The sequence below is a fragment of the Curcuma longa genome, chromosome 9, assembly GCF_044706935.1.
Source record: "Curcuma longa cultivar G26 ecotype Majalengka, Jawa Barat chromosome 9, ITB_CL_G26_1.1, whole genome shotgun sequence".
Taxonomy (NCBI): Eukaryota; Viridiplantae; Streptophyta; class Magnoliopsida; order Zingiberales; family Zingiberaceae; genus Curcuma; species Curcuma longa.
Genome location: NC_133869.1, coordinates 1,745,861 through 1,759,877, shown reverse-complemented (window position 1 = coordinate 1,759,877; position 14,017 = coordinate 1,745,861). Strand labels below are relative to the sequence as shown.

The window sequence follows — 14,017 nt, the reverse complement described above, 5'->3', positions numbered from 1 at the left end:
TTGACCTGGCTGGCCTGACATTGGAGGCAAATACAGTGTTGATTGAGGAAAATGAGACATTTGAGTTTGACCATTAGGTATGGCAACATTTGGTCAAGGCATTCCTTGTCCAACAGGCCGGAATTGCTGAGAAGGGACAAATTGATTTGTCTGTGGAGGAACTAGTGGTGTAAACTGCATTATTCACAAAATACCAAGTCAATAAATAAAATAATAAATTGAAATGAAGCAATAGAGTAAATGCAAGCAAGAATCATTTACCTGCATAGGCATAGGGGGAGCAAAGTTTTGAGGCGGGCCGGCAGACCCCAGAACTGCAGGCCTAGGAGGCTTTCGAAACCAAATATAGTGTATTACTTCCATGAAACAATCACATAAAGAAATAGAAACTAGATGAAATGAATAATTTCACTTACAGAAGACAATACCACAGCTACATAGCATACAAAAGAGGCAATGTATAAGAGTAATATAAGTGAGCAAATCATTTATAGCGAAGCACCTACCAGAGTCCCAGAGGCTTGTGGATTGCTGGCCATTCTCCAGGATGATTTAAGTGGAAATGAGGAACGAAAATATGAATTCCCATAGTTAAAATGATCTGAAAAACAAAAATAACTTGGAAGATTGATGCAAATTTTAATGCCAAAATATCATCATTGTTTTGGATTTAATGCAACATTGATTCAGTTAGATTTCTGTAATTTGGTTTTAGAGAGTACTAGTATCTCAGGGAAAGCCATTTCTAGCAAAAGAGAGGGAATGTCTTTCCTTCACTAGAATAAAAATTTAATCAACTGTGCAGGATCCTTTCTGAAAATTTCAAACACAACCTTGATCCAGCTAGAATTGCGAAGATTTCAGAGGCATTAATTTTTGACAAGTCAATCTACCCATGCCTACTATCCCTCTAAGCATCTATACTAAAAGCTGGCAAAAAGCCCGTGGGAAACTCTGATAGTAGTATAATTGTATGGTTTGGTAGTCATTTGTGTAAATTTTTTTTAATCACCGTGGGGTTTCTCATGGAAAGCCATTTCTAGCAAAAGAGAGGAAATGGCTTTCCATGAGTCTAATAAAAACTTAAACTACTTGGTAGAGCACTTTCCAAATATGCAAAGGATTTCACATACATCAACTCCAATCCAGTTAGGATCTCGAAGATTTCAGAGATGTCATTTTTTGAGAATTCAACCTACCAATGCCTACTAACGCATCTACAGGGCAAAGCTAGCAAAAAAACAGCAGGAGACTATGATAAAAAGTATTGTTGTAGGGTTTGAAGTCATTCATGTAAGTAATTATATCAGCGTGAACTTTCATCGACTGTCTCATCTTCTTTTGCTTCTACATTGTATGTCTTCATTGCATTATCTTGACCATCTTCAATTTCAAAATGTTGGGAGGTTCCTGGTGAAATCTTTGAGACTTCATTGCATAAAATCCTAATAAAAACGAATATAGCAACAAGCCATAGGATACCAAAATTTTAGGAATGGATATATAGACTTCTTCATGCTATTGAGCTTTACACAATGCAAACTTCTTTGTCAAGCTAAAGCCGCACAAATATATCTTTGGGCCCTCTGAAATCCCATTCTTAGGTCTAGTTTCTTCATAATGCCATCCATTGTCATTTAACATTGCTTGTTAGAAAATGATGCTGGACACCCTTAGCAGTAAAAATGACAAACCAATTGCCAAGCCTATGCATGATTGAGAAACTATTGACATAAAACATATCATCCTCAATTGTTCTCCCATTGGCTTTCCTCTTGTCTGAAACAACAAGTATTGCCAAAATACAGAAAGCTAGTATGCAGCAAAAAAAATAGCCGAATAACCTTGAGTTTCTTATGCTTAGTGTGTTTCCATTATACCAAAATGAAAGGACCACCTCAAACCAAATCTTTATTAGTTGTTACGATGGGATTTTCCTTCAAATGCCTTTGGCCAAATGTTTTATCCCCTGCAAACTTATGCAAAAAGAAAATGGAAACAACAAGCAACAAATGTAAAACTTTTGCAACACCATAGATACACTAGCACAATAATAAAAATTTTGTTATTAGTATTCTTGAATTCATTGCATAGCTAAGAACAGCAAACAAATTACCAACCCAGTTTGATACAGCACGGCGGAAGGATAGAGATATAATCCTCTCCTAAAGGAAACTTCTAATACCAATTGACACAGTACAACTGAAGAAATAGATACGATTCTCACCCAGAAGAAAGTTACCGATTCTTACCTAGAGAAAAGGAAATTGAAAACTTTATTTGTTCAAAACTTGTCTATTACATGGGATCCTAATCCATTTTATAGTTTGATGAGACGACCTATTTTTATAAAACAACACATTTTTCTAACAAAATCTTAAATTTCTAATAAAACCTAATAGCTTTTTTTTAAAAACTAAACAACTTTTTTTTAAACTCCATCTAATTATAAAAATTAACGACTTAGATAACTTTTAATAAAATTAAATTCTTAACTATGTTAATGATACAAACAAGAAACCATATTGCCATCAAAAAGACAATAATAGAAGAAATAAACCAACAATTGTTGGATTTGGCTAAAAGGCGTCTTCGCTTCACAACTATTCCACCTTCCCACATGATCATGCAAGAAAACACATTGAAATCAAAAAAGAAACAATTGAAGAAATAAATGAACAACTATTTGACTCAACTAAAAAGGTACCTCGGTTTTACAACTACTTCACCTTCCCACTTAACAAAGTTAAATTCTCTTCGATAGAGGAGAATAACATAGTCAAGAATTTAATTTTATTAAAAGTTATCTAAGTCATTAATTTTTATATTTAGTCGAAACTTTTAAAAAAGTTGTTTAGTTTTTTTTAGAAAAGTTTGTGAGGTTTTATTAGAAAAATTAGGGGTTTTTAGAAAAAATTGTTATTTTGTAAATAATAAGTTGCGTCATCAAACTATACAAGGGGTTAGGATCCCATGTAATAAACAAATTTTGAGTTGATAAAGTTTCTAATTTCCTTTTTGAAAAAAACTAAACAATTTTTTTTAAAAGTTCCAACTAATTATAAAAATTAATGACTTAGATATAACTTTTAATAAAATTAAATTCTTGAGTGTGTTATTCTCCTCAACCGAAGAGAACTTGACTCCATCAAATGGTAAGATGGAGAAGTTGTGAAGCCGAAGCGACGTTTTAACTTAGTCAAACATTTGTTGATTTATTTCTTCAATCATTTTCTTTTTTATTTCAATGTGTTTTCTTGCTTAGTCAAGTCGGAAGGTAAAATAGTTGTGAAGTGAAACTGCCTTTTTAGCCGAATCTGGCAATTGTTGATTTATTTCTTCAATTATTGTCTTTTTTAGGCCAATATGGTTCTTTGTTTGCATTACCAACATTCTTTGCCAAATAAATAAGTCATCATGCTCCATCCTAATACAGTAGCAAAGGGAAGAATTTAAAAACATTACTTGATCAATCATGTCGACTAAGTGAAAGATTACATCTTTTAAGAATACAAGTCTCCTTCCTAAAAAAAATCCACCTTTTACACTTTGCTACTGTGAAGCAGAAAACGAGATAGTTCACACGAAACAAAGACCGATTAGGAAAAAGCAATAAACGCACAAAATTAGTAGAAGAAACCACAGCAACTGTGGCTTCATATAACAAAATATGATTTTCATCACTGCTAGATAAACCTCAGCGAAAGGATGTAGGGTTCCTAAGATCAAAAAACTCACACGAAAAGGGGGGCAGTAATGTAGGAAAGTGTACTTGTTCTCGACGAGTCGAGGGGGCGGAGCCGGCGGCAACCGAGGGCCTTGATTCCGTCTCCAATTCGCCCACGTCGTCGGATGGAAGGAGGATGAGAAAAGGAGGTTTGCGGAGTTAGGTCTGTTTGAGAAACGAAGTCTATTGATATTCCAATCAATTCTGATCAAGGGGCCCAATAATGATAGTTTGGGCCGGCCCATAAACTCGATCCGGCTTATATTAACTATGTATTAATTGTGCCATAATGATGTATTATGTTGTGGTTATTTCAATATAAAACTATTTAAAATATTTAAATTAAAATAATTTATATATTATTCTGAATAATCAAAATGTGTATATTTTCTCACTCTTGTCTCAACATTAAACCAAACTAACATTTTGATTTGATTTTCAAAAAGATAGTTTTCAAAATGGCCCTAACATTTATCAATTTTTTTTAAATACTTCCTGAGCTTTGGTTAATATCAAAAATATCCTTTAGTATTTGTAGTTATTTGTCGAAGGATTCCCTTTCTAAGGTTAAACTATCTTTATCTATCCTTTTCAAATTACCACTTAAAATATTTATTTATTAATAACAATAACATGTGATTAAAATTGAGAACCCTTTGATATTAATTAGAGTATTTAAAAAGTAATACATTTTGAAATATAGGGATAAAATGGTTACATTTCATCATTTATAAAAAAAAAATTTAAAAATAATTAAATAATTATAACTAAAATATGACTTAAATTTTTTTCTTTTTTTTAATGCCCTATTTACTCCTAAACATGGATTAGAAAAAGGATGGTGTTTACTTTGAAGAGTGGATTAGAAAAAAGGATGAATTAAACAAGAATCATCCTATTTATATAGAAAAAAAACAATCAATAGATGGATTTCAAATCTATCAATTAATTATTTTTATCTTTTTTCTCGTCCCCTTGAAATCGAGCGAAAGCTAGAGGCAAGACAATCTCCTCCACGTCGCCGCAAGCCACCTCAAAATCTCACTCACCTTCTCATTAGACTTCTTGCCGAAGCACTCCACCTACCGCACCAAACATCCAAACATTGCCATTGCCACTAGCAACCACAACGGGCCGCACGGAGGATCCAGTACGACCAACAACTACCGTAGGTGTCACTGCATCCACACAAGGGTGGAGCCACGTTACAAGCTACCCCGTGCTGAAGCTCGGGGGCTCGACGACGTCGAGAAGGAAAAAAACTCAAATTTATAGACGGGAGAAAGATAATTTTGAGAAAATGAAAAAGGTAGCTCGCGGTGTCACGTTGGAACTCTAGCCTACAGTTCGAGATCAGCCTGGATAGATCAACTAGACTGACTCCACCATTGCATCTACACGTTGGAACTCTAACCTACAGTCCGAGATCAACCTGGATAGATCAACTAGACTGACTCTACCATTGCATCTACATGCTCAGCAGTAGATGTGTCGTCATCAATGTCACACTCCGCCAACTCACGACATCATCTAGCACAGTTGTTGTTGTGCTTCATGGCCGCTTTGACATCATCTCCCTCTTCGGCTCCTTCATTCCGATAGTCTCCGCTCCAGAAGGATTCCTTTTCCTCCCATCCTTTGTCATTTCCTTCTCTAATCTATTTTCCTTCGCCTTCCTCTTCATTAGGATAGTTTTCCATGATTGATTCCTTTTTATTCATCATCTGCTCTTTGGAGTAAACACGGCATAAAGGACTTCAGCAACAACTATTCTCAAATAACAATGAGAGGTTTGACAACCACAAAAACAACAATGACAGAGCGAGAACAATGAGGATGAGAACAACACAACAAAATAGTAGCTTAGCTAGCAATGAAGAAAGTGACAATTTGTGACAAGGATAAGAGCAACAACATGTAATGAGGGTACAAACATCAATAGTGTGGATAAAAGTGAATACAAGGATACAAGAAGTAGAGGTGTATTCGTATGTGTTTGACGTACTCAAGATCAACATGAAAGTTAAGTATTTTACCACTGCACCACGTAGTCCATAAAGGACTCTGTATATTGTATTTGGAGCAACTTTTGTTTTGCATCCAAACTTAATGAAAATGAATAAGAAAAACACACAATGGGTTAAAAATAATACGCTGGATAGCATCATTCTCCTCGCCTAAGGTGTTGTAGACGAAAAATGTTTGAAAATAATACGTTGGATCAATTTTGGTTGATTATTTTAATTTTAAAAATAGATGATCTTTCCTTCTAATTCACTTATTAATAAGTTTCAAATATAACTTATACACATTCAAAGGCGATCTCCGTAATATTCATCTCTATTAAAATTTAAATTTTAATATTTTTATTTATTATTTTAAATATTTTATCCCTCACCGTACCATTCATAAAGCTAAAAGCAGGAACAAAATTAAATCGAATCTTGACAAAACCGTGTGACTATACTTAATGACTTATTACTACAGAAAATAACTCACATTGTAACTGAAGAACATCTCTACGCTTTCAACACTTAATGATCTAACTTAGATTCCTACCCCTATTAATTTCTAAAAGGCACCACTGCTCCCTTGCCTAAGGAGAATCATTAACTTGAAAGGCCACAAGAAGTTGTTGGCCTACCTGAAGTGCGGTCCGACAGTCGTGATCTCATGGACAAGATCTTCAATGCATAAGATGCTACATTTCCCCAAGGCCTACAAGCAAAGAATCTCCATCATTCTCAACATCCGTCCCTCGTTTGGACACTACTACGAAAGACTATAACACTAGTAATACTTAAATCTCTTAAATCATATCAGTTACAGTAACTGGAAATAAGAAACTAAGTCAGAGAACATGAAACAATCTTAGATTATCATTATTGGATGACATACCTGCTCAATCACTGAATTGTCTGTCAAAGGAATTCTCTGCTTGTTCAGCTTCCCATACCCTCTCTTGTAGATCAACTCCCTCACACTCTTCGAATTGGGATACCTAAACCATTAAAATACAAATCAACACAACAATTGCACATTCCAAACTACGATAAATAAGAGAACAATAGCTTCAAAAATAGAGAAGCAAAAATATGCCATACCCATATGTCACGTAAGGCTCAACTCTTCGCAGCATGTTAATTGTAGCCTTGTTGACTTTCAAAAACACACCATTGAATATCTACAACAGTTTAAGCATAAACACGTCGACTTACAATCAACTCTATGGATCGAGTTTTATCATGAACGTACCTGTCTCAGACGAAGAAGCTGCAAGATCTTTCCAGTCTCTTCGGGTGCATCGCATTTATACTTTTGACATCAATTGAAAACAACAATTGACAATGTTAACTCCTAAATTCAAGAGTAATCCTTCTTATTGCACAAAAATGCTCAGATTACGAAATGGCATACCCTCGAATGCGGATGATGAACAGAAGCTTCGGCTCAGGGCTGACGTAGAATCCTCTGTTGGTGCAAGAAGCACAGCATCTTGCCTTGGGTTTCGATGTTTGACAATACACCTTAGGTCTGATCAGTTTGACCAAGGGTTGACCTAAACAGGATCTAATGTTTGGGTGTGTGGAAGTGAGCAAGTCTAATCAGTTGACTAGCAAGAAGTCCTAGTTGGTTAAACTAGGCAGAGGAAGTCCTGATCTGGACGATTGGGCAAGGGAAGTCCTAGTGAGTGAGGCTGGGCAAAAGTCCTAGTTGAGGCTAGGCAAGGGAAAGTCTTACCAAAGTCGAGTGCACCAGGTGAAGTCTGGGCTGGTTGGGAAGGACCGAGTCGCAGCAAGAAGTCTGGGCTAGTCAAAGAGGACTGAGTCGCAGCAGAAGTCTGGGCAGGTCGGGAAGGATCGTGTCGCAGCAGAAGTCTGGGCTGGTCGGGAAGGACCGAGTCGCAGCAAAAATCCTGGGGGCCAGGGACCTTGGCTAAGCATGAAGTCCACAAGTCTAGGTGACTTGGTGGCAAAACGTCTCCCGAGGGGAGTGGATTAGACTAACTTAGGATTTCGGTAGAAATCTGAAGTTAGATCCACATATAAGGTTTAGGCTGTCTTGTTTGTTTGTATGCTTGTCTTGCAGGAACCAGGAGTTGGAAGCAAGAGGGAAAAGCAAAGGTAAAGCAGACAAAGGCAACTGAACCAAGTCAACTCGGGTCAAACCCGAGTTGAGTCGACTCATATGGAATCTGAGTCGACTGGCTAGTTGAGTCGACTCAGAATGGAGTTAAGTCGACTCACTCAGCAGATAACGCAGCCGCGGAGAAAAGATCATCGGTAAATGCCACGTCAGACTGGAGTCGACTCGGATCGAGGATCGAGTCGACTGGAAGACACAGTCACCACGGAGGATCACGATCAAGCAGATCTGAGTCGACTGGATGAACAGTTGAGTCTACTCAGAAGGGCTATAAAAGGAGGGTTCGACCAGCAGCCTAACACAACAATTCTGAGCCTTCTATTCTCACAAGTGCTGCCGTCGAACGCCAACGGGACCAGACAACTTCCGCCGGGGAAGATCCAGGAGGAGCGTTGGGCGCTCAGGACCTCTCAGATCCGGCCGCACGATTTTGGTTCTACTTTTATTATTACTGTATTTATTTATAATTGTTCTTGTGATTTGTGGACTGTAAGACGGGTTTCTCCGCCTCCGAACAAAGTTCGGGAAGGAGACCATAGTGGACGGACGTTGCCGTATGTAGGCCTTGGATGTACTGACCCTGGGGGTTGGGAACCAAGTAAATCCGCGTGTCCCTGTATGTGTTTCTAATTCCGCTGCGAGTGTTTTTACAGAACGAACTAATTTTTAAGAACGACGAACGCGCTATTCACCCCCCCTCTAGCGCAATCCAGATCCTACAATTGGTATCAGAGCGAATTCCCAAGGCTTTCCATAGTCCAGGCATCACACACACCATCACGCATCCCCTTGTCGCCTTCCTTCAAATTTATTTTCCTTTTCTTTTGTCTGCAGTAAGAGGAAATGCAACTATAAGCGGATGCTTAGTAAATACTATCTAACTCACAAAACTGAGATGTGCATATATACAAAAAATTCTAAAAACTATATGCTCATGATAAGAAACTTTTCATGCTCATTGAAATAGTTTTCATGCTTTGAAACTGTTAAACTTAAAACATGTGATCTTTCATGTTTACGCTACAATATCATGTAAGTACTAGAAATTCTCATCTTATAAACATGAAGTTGCAATTGATACACTTTCTTAACTAAACTTGCTGGAACTTGAAACTTTTATAAAACTTGCTTTATTTGTTCGAATACTTATAGCTTTATACTTCAAAATAATAATCAACTTTCTCTTGGGGCCCAGGCGTAGTACCAAAGCGCGCTCCCTAATAGAGACTGGGGTAGCGAGCCACCAGTCCTACGAGGGTAAAGACCTTGGTCTTACCAGGGCCAAGACCTCAGAATTGGTCACCTGGATTTATTTTACGACAACTTCGGAAGTCGGGTACTAGCCTCTTCAAAGTAAAATACTTGTTATCTTTTAGTACTCATATAGTAAAATGCCTTGGCATTTCTTCAAACACCTGATGCGCTTTTGATCCTCAAATTCTTGAATTTGGGATCCTATCAAGACCTTGGTCTTTCTTTACTTATAAACTTCTCATAAACCTCTAAAAAGACTTAATAGAACACTTTATCATTCTACATGCATGCAATTCTAGAGTTTACATAAAATTTAAAGTTTTTGCATAGAGTGAACATAATTCTTTAAAGCATGTTACGAAGATAAAGGAAAAATACCGGAACAACTCTTACTGCAGGTGAGTAGTACTTACCTCCTTGTTCTTGCACTTACAAACAAAATCCTAAGGTTGAAGACTCCAAACACTCTAGCGTGTTTAGAAAACCCTTGTCGGCATGTCCGAATCCTATGGAATAGACTCCCCAATTCCCTTCTCTTGACCGGCCACCACAAGGAGGAAGGGAGAAGGAGGAAACTCGGAGAGAAAAGAAGAAAACCCTAGGTTTTCTTCTATTTTCGACGCCCAAAGAGAGAGGAAGAGAAAAATAGGTTTTCTTTTTTTTCCTCTTTAACTTCCCCTTTTATACTAAAACATCTTTTCATATCTAACTTGACGTCTAAATCCGTATAATTATAATGCGCTTTCTTTTTTTTAAAGTATATCTTTGCTGGATTCTTGGTTAGCTAAAACAAATTAAGGTGTTGTTTAATTGGGGGTCTTGGGTTTGAGCCTCAACCTGGTTTTTTTTTGTCGCGATTTTATTTCTTTTGGTAAAAATACCAAACGACCTTCAAAAATTACATAAAAATACTCTAAAAATATCTAGAATATTTCTATGACATTTCTAAATATTTTTAAACACTTTAAGAACTCGAAATAAGGAAATTTGAAATGTTACATGGACGTCTCTAAACCCAACCCAACCCTAAACAATAATATGTTTAAAAATTTTAATAAATTTTTATAATGATTATTATAAATAATTATATTTAGAAGGAAACTGCCTGGGTCTAGTATAATACGGTTCACTTTAATCAGTCTAGTTCAGCTTGGATTCGAACATGATTAGAGGTTAAATTTTGCACGAATTCAATTAGGCCATCGTATAATGGGCTTATATTGACTCTACTAATCAAGATGGACTAGAAAATTAAGGCACTAAACGTAAATAAGAATCGGTGGTCATCGCATCGACTCATCGGTTGGCAGACTCGACAATAATCACATCCGCTTCAGTCTCGTATAGAGAAGTAGAATTAGATAGCCTTGATCTCAATCAAAAGTTATAAATATCAATACAACTACTGACACAATTAATATCAGTGACACACAAAATGATTAAATTGTATCAATTAAAATCACTCGCAACTAATTACTTCTATAAAAATAATCACTCTTATCTTATTCTGTATATTTTTTAAGTTTCTGATCCAATATGTTCTCATTGTGTTCAACCTCAGGTTGAAGTTAGAAGTTTTCCCGCTGAACCAATTGGGACGCATATTTCAAATGCGGAAGGCACTTACATTATTGGAGGAGGATCATTAAGAAATATTTATTTGTGGGAGGTAACTACTCACTTTTCTAATATTGATTTCCTTTGCAAGTTTGATTTTTGCCCTCCTCTTTGAAAAATCACTTTGCTTACAATACTCAGGCTTGATTATTTTGATACTATTAATCATTGAGGCCTATGCATGGAAGCATAGGCCTCAGTGATTTTCGACTCGATACTTGTCAAACAGGGGAAGTACATCAAGAATTTGCTCGCTCAAATCTGATGCTCAAGTTTGGTTCACGAAGAATTTGCGAGATATACAGTAGGGTCGACTCATATTTAAATTGGCCTTCCACAGCAACAATGTGTGATATGAAGTGCAAGGGTTTGAGTTAGATACTCGAATCAATATATGAAGGTAAGAATTTGCAAGACATGAAATATGTTAGTTTGAGCTGGATGCTTAAATTAGCTTTCTAAGAGAAGAATTTGCGATATATGAAGTGTGTAAGTTTGAGTTCATGCTTAAATCAGCTTTCTAAGGGAAGAGTTTACTAGAAAAGAATTCAAGAGATGCGAAATGAGTCGTTCAAATTAGTTGCGTTAATAAGCATTTTAAAAATGAATGCTTAAGCATTTTGTGGTTAAGTCCATCAAAATTTATGATGTGACTCGATTACCTTTAAGGTTATTTATCATAGAAACACTAGAACAAGCTCGCTAATAATCTTGAATCTTATCATATGCAGTGGAATCTAAGAGCAAATAAGAATTCAAAAATAAAGAGAAAAAAATATATTAACTTTGATATTATCATATATAAATTTTCTTTCATCAATAATGAGATAAATAAAAAATAAGATAGAATTTAATTGTCATTTATATACATTTAAAACTATCCATTTACGTGGGATATGTCGGAGTAGTGGATTGAATTGATTAATTGATGTTTCGTAAATGGATCGAATTAACTAATTGATGAGTCAAATTGAATATTAGATTAAAATAGAATCGAATCAAATTAATTATAATCGAATCGAATTGATTTTTTTTTTTTGAACTAATCTAATTGATCGAATTCTCGTATAAAAATCGAACAAACGATAAAATATCGATAAATTCGACTTTCGACCGAATGAACTGAATTTTTTAAATATTATAAAAATTTATCAATTAATTAAGAATTTATAAATTTATTTATTTAAACATTTAAAAATTCTTTTTTTTTATTTTAATTAATTTAATAAAAAAAAATTTAAAATCAACATTTTAATTTAATTTAAAATCACGTACATATTCCTGTTTAATATGGCAGCAGTCAGCATAAATATTTCTATATGAAAGAAAAATAATAAGTGACCTGAAAAATTTCCAATCGATCAACCTTCTCAAGTCGATAGAACCTTTCGTCACCCTCAAGACGATCTTCAACTTTTCTCCATTGACTATTTGACTGAAATAAAGTTAAAACAATACTGTGGTATTCCTTATGGTACAATGATGTTGGTATTAAGTAGTTAGAATACCTTGATGAAGTCACAAGAATCAAGAAAATCTCTGTATTCCATAATGTTTCTTGAACTCATACCGGTGTAAGGCTCATCGTTAAGCTCGTCTTAGATATGGCTTCGCGTAACGAGTTCAGAAATAACTTCAAATAGTTTAGGCATATCTACGAGAGCTCGGGTGCACTCTTAGCCCAACTCAACAAATTCTTATCAACAGGCCACTTATGTTCTGACCTCAAACATAGGTTTGAATATTATTGAACGAGTTCACATTTATCCTTATAGCCTAAACACGGATAAGGACCAAGTTTGTAGACTTAGCCCCGATCATCTCCATCATCGGAAAAAGATAACTGACAATTCTGAACCGTTGGATTTGAGGAAATTATCAGCGAGCGATCCGTTGATGCCGCCGTTATAACCAATCATACAAAAGAAGATCCGCAGATGACGGTTTTAAAATTCCTATATAAACCCTACAGGTACGATGTTCAAAGGGGGATCTCTCTCATCTTTTACGCCAATTATTCTTTTTCTCCTCCTCCTCTTCCTGACTTGAGCGTCGGAGTGGCCTCGCCGGAAACCCCGACATCCCACTAACGTGCTTCTTTGGATCTCTCTTCTTTCTCCAGGTTTCTCTTGTCGGCAGGGCGGCCAAGGTTGACGTGGCGTGTCTCACTGGCAACGTGGCCATCGTCGGAATCGAGCCGGAACATTTTGGCGCTGTCTGTGGGAAACTCTGAGCTAGACGACACGATGGCACCACGAGTCAGGCGAGCCGCCAGCAGTCCGAGGCCCTGTTAATGAGAGCAACCGAGAACCTGTTAATGAGAGCAACCTCGATCCCGTTGAAGAGGGAAATCCAGAAGAACCGGTTACACTGACAAGGAATGAACTGAACCAAATCGTGCAACAGGCGATAGATGCAGCCTTACAAAACGCCCAGACACGGCCCCCGTCGGACCCTGTTACACAAAGGGGAGGGCAACACCTTCCCGAGTTAATGAAGTCCCAGTGACCGTGGATTCTCCTAACCAAGAAGATTCGAGCGGTTCTCATGTGGAGGCAAAAGTCCGGCCGAAGGGGAAGGGAAAAGCTCCAGTAAATGCCCGGTTGGAGAGACAGAAGACTCCTTTTCGCGAGAACTTTTGGAAGAAGAATTGCCTCGGAATTTCCGGCTTCCGCAGTTAGGTGAGTACGATGGATCGACTGATCCAGAAGACCACTTAAGTCGTTTCGAGAACGCCTCTCTGCTGCATCGATACTCCGACGGAATTAAGTGTCGGGTCTTCCTGAACACTTTAGCCGGGTCGGCACAACGCTGGTTCAATCAGCTACCATCTTCTTCAGTGCATTCCTTCACGGAATTCAAGGAGAGTCTTTCTACACCAATTCGCTAGCAGTCGGAAACATCAGAAGACCCCCCTCAACTTGTTCACGATGAAGCAGAAACCTAAAGAAACCTTGCGAGAATATTTGCACCGGTTCAATCAAGTCGTGTGGGAGGTGCCATCCACTTCCTCTGACGTGTTGACCAGCGCTTTTACTCAAGGTTTGCTCGAAGGAGATTTCTTCCGATCTCTGGTAAAGAAACCTCCAACTAGCTATCAGAAGTTGATGGAAAGGGCTACCAAATACATACAGTTGGAAGAAACCCAGCTCGCTCGGCGAAATGATACAGGATCAGCGGTATCTGACAAAAGACCTGCACCACCTCCCCTCCGAAGAGAAGTTGCAGCCCGACCTCTTCAGGATCCGCCTGCACGCAGACCTGGGCGCGTCA

The 14,017-nt window shown here is 37.3% G+C and overlaps 1 pseudogene; it reads right to left on the bottom strand.

Moving 5' to 3' along the window:
* Positions 1 to 6,192: 6,192 nt before the first annotated feature.
* On the bottom strand, positions 6,193 to 13,293 carry LOC141835061 (uncharacterized; annotated as a pseudogene).
* Between the last annotated feature and the right edge of the window lie 724 nt (positions 13,294 to 14,017).